The sequence below is a fragment of the Octodon degus genome, unplaced genomic scaffold (assembly GCF_000260255.1).
Source record: "Octodon degus isolate 3935 unplaced genomic scaffold, OctDeg1.0 scaffold00230, whole genome shotgun sequence".
Taxonomy (NCBI): Eukaryota; Metazoa; Chordata; class Mammalia; order Rodentia; family Octodontidae; genus Octodon; species Octodon degus.
The window spans coordinates 2,670,584-2,673,956 of NW_004524806.1; the positions used below are offsets into that span (position 1 = coordinate 2,670,584).

General features: G+C 36.0%; 1 pseudogene; it reads right to left on the reverse strand.

Annotated features, from left to right (window-relative positions):
* Window positions 1-241, reverse strand: part of LOC101567330 — a 5,033-nt pseudogene extending 4,792 nt beyond the window's left edge.
* Window positions 242-3,373: the final 3,132 nt, after the last annotated feature.

Consider the following 3,373-nt stretch of genomic DNA (forward strand, 5'->3'; position numbering starts at 1 on the left):
AGCATGCAGCGACCTGGAATTCAGAGAAGTGGCAAACAGATTACGGGACTGGTTCAAAGCCCTTCATGAAAGTGGAAGCCAAAACAAGAAGACAAAAGCATTACTGAGGCCTGAAAGAAGCAATCCACCTTGCCAGACAGAGCTCAGCAATATTCAGAAGCATCAAGGAGTAAAGAAGCTCCTGGCACAATACATCCCCCTGTGTGATGAAGACGGTTACTACAAGCCAACACAGTGCCATGGAAGCATTGGGCAGTGCTGGTGTGTTGACAGATATGGAAATGAAGTGATAGGATCCAGAAGGGATGGTGTGGCTGACTGTGCTCTAGATTTCGAGATCTCTGGAGATTTTGCGAGTGGAGACTCCCACGACTGGACTGATGAGGAAGATGATGCAGAAGTCGTAATGAACGATAAAGAAGAAATTGAAAATGATGATGAGGAGGAAGGGGACGATGAGGGTGATGAGGATGATCGTGATGGATACATTTGATCAGGGAGACCTGAGATCAATAAATTCCACCTTCTAAAATTTACCACATGATAGCCTATGGAGAATTACCTTCCTGTCCCCAGACAAAATGATTCTAAACCTCACATCTATTTTGTATAATTATTTCAAATATTGCAGCTAAAAGTTATAGAACTTTATGTTTAAAAAGAATAATTTATTCTCAGTTTTTATATGCCTTAGAGAAAAAGAAAATACATATGGAGGATAGCCAGACAAAAGAAAGTTGCAAAGAGCTACTACAAAATTTTTTTCATAAACTTAAACTTGTAAATGTTCCACATAGTAACAATCAATATTGCTTGGGATCCTACGTGCTGTTTTTATGAAAGACACTCTAAGTGAAATGTATGGTAATTTATGTGTGACCTGGAACACAAGGATTTTATAAACTTATGCATGACTTTAATCACAAAACTAAGTAGCATCTTGCCAAATATCAGGGTACATGAAAGAGATACCACATAGTTAAACAAAATGACCATTTTAGAATCTTTATTAATAGTGACTTTTCAAAAATGATGTTTTCTGGATATGATAGGATATTTTATACAGTGGCAAGAATGGAAAATAATGGATTCTGGAAGTTAAATCTTAGCTTTCTTTTCTAATGTTTATTTTATTTTGAATGGAAGTCTCATGTATATTTTTAATATTCTTGAATAGCATGATTTCTCTTTCCTTCTAACCAGCAAGTTAGCAATATACTTTAAATTAGAAGACAAAGAAATTTATTTCTGCCATATTTTCAATAACAGTTTTTCACTTGCTATATGATTAAATTTTAAAATATTAATTCTGATTTATTTACTGAATTAGATAAAATTTTGCATTTAATCTTAGAATTCTGCCATTTTTGTTCATAGTGCTGAAACTTAGAGAACGCATTGTATGGTGCCTTGCAAACATAGAAATAGAAGGGTTTAGCATGCATACCAATATAGGACATTAGGCAATATTTAAGCACACCTGATTAACAAATTAACACAGTGAAGGTACTGCTGCTGGAATGAAGAAAATGGAATATGTTTCTTTCTTTTTTTCTATTGTTACATAACTGCCATGTGGACTTGTTTATAATTACTGTGTAGAGTGGCATTTAAGATTTAACTGTAGAAAAATTACTTTAATTGCTGTATTTTAGTTAGCATGTTAATTAATTGTGTAGACATTTTGTCACATCACCACTTTTAAGTATAGCAGACCAGTGATTCAGTGCCCACAATAAAAATGGAAAACTTGGTGAATAATACACAATGGTGTCCTTAATTTCTATGGTAGATTAACTGGTTTAATATAATATTCATCAATAGCAAAATTATTGGGTTTGTTCCATTTAATTTATACACACTGAATAAAAACTTTAATGTTGACCTTACATAATATTTAAAGTACAATGTATTTTCTTTTTTTAATGTTTATGTATAGTTTACAAAATAAAAATTCTTGTAACAAAAAAAAATTGTGCTTGGAAAACTAGCCATCCATATGCAGAAGACTGAATCTCTTTTTTAAAATTATTTTTTGAGATTAGACCTCATGATGATGTTCAGGTTGCCTTGAACTTAGTTTGTAGCTCAGGCTGGCCTTGAACTCATGGCAATCCTCCTGCTTGAGCCTCCCAAGTACTGGAATTATAGGCATGTGCCACCTTGTCTGGCTAGAAGATTGAATCTAGACCCTTATCTCTTACCATGTACTAAACTAGTTTCACAATGGACCATGTACTTAAGCGTTAAAGCAGAAATACTTTTTCTGCTGAAAGATAAAATACATAAAAGTCTTGAATATATAGTCAGACGCAAGAACTTTTCTGAACAAAACTCCATTTGCACAAGAAATAACATCAAGAATCAACAAATGGAATCCTATCAAATTTTAAAAGCTTCTGCACAGCAAATGAAACAATAAATAGAAGAAACAACCTTCCAAATGTGAAAAAATTTTCTCCAGCTATTCCTCAAAGGACTATCTAGGATACATAAAGAACTCAACCCCTGCCCCATAAAAGACTCAATCAAAAAATGGTAGACTGACACTAATAGACACTTCTCAGCAGAAGTAAAATTGCTAATAAATACACAAGAAAGTGTTCAACCACTCTAGCCATTAGAGAAATGCAAACTCATCTATGGCCAAACCACCCTGAATGCACCCGGCAGATCTCAGAAGCATTCGATAAAGGGGCCGGGGGGATGGCTCAGTGGAATAAGTGCTTCCCTGGCAAGTGCAAGGGCCTAAATTCAATCTCCAGTTCTGAAAAAAAAAAAAAAAAAAAAAGAAGCATTCGATGGAAGAAATGCAAATTAAAACAGCACTGAGATTTCATCTTGCCCCAGACAGAATGGCCACCATCAAGAAATCAAATATGACAAATGCTGTCAATACTACAGAGAAAAAGACTCTCTTCTTCATTGTTGGTGAGAATGTAAGCTAGTATAACCACTATGGAAAGCAGTATAGAGTTTCTTCAAAAAACTAAAACTAGAAATTCCATGTAATTCAGCTATTGCCCTTCTAGGTACCTTCTCAAAAGAGTTAAAGACATCAGATTACAGTGATTCATGGTAACCCATGTTTATAGTACCACAATTCATAATAGCTAAATCTTAGAAACAACCTACATATCAACTTATGTTCAACAAATGAATACATAAAGAAAGTGTGGCCCAGTCCTACCCCAGGCCCGGTGAGTGTGTGGGAGACTTTCCGGCTACCCTGCGCCAGCGGGACCTACTGGTTCCAGCCCAGGCACAGCGTGGGTGAGACCCTCTTTCACCACTTTGGGATGCCCCCCACCACTCCACAGCACCTCCCCTACCCTACTCGCCAAGTAGGAATTTCTGCCACGTTTCGGGAACC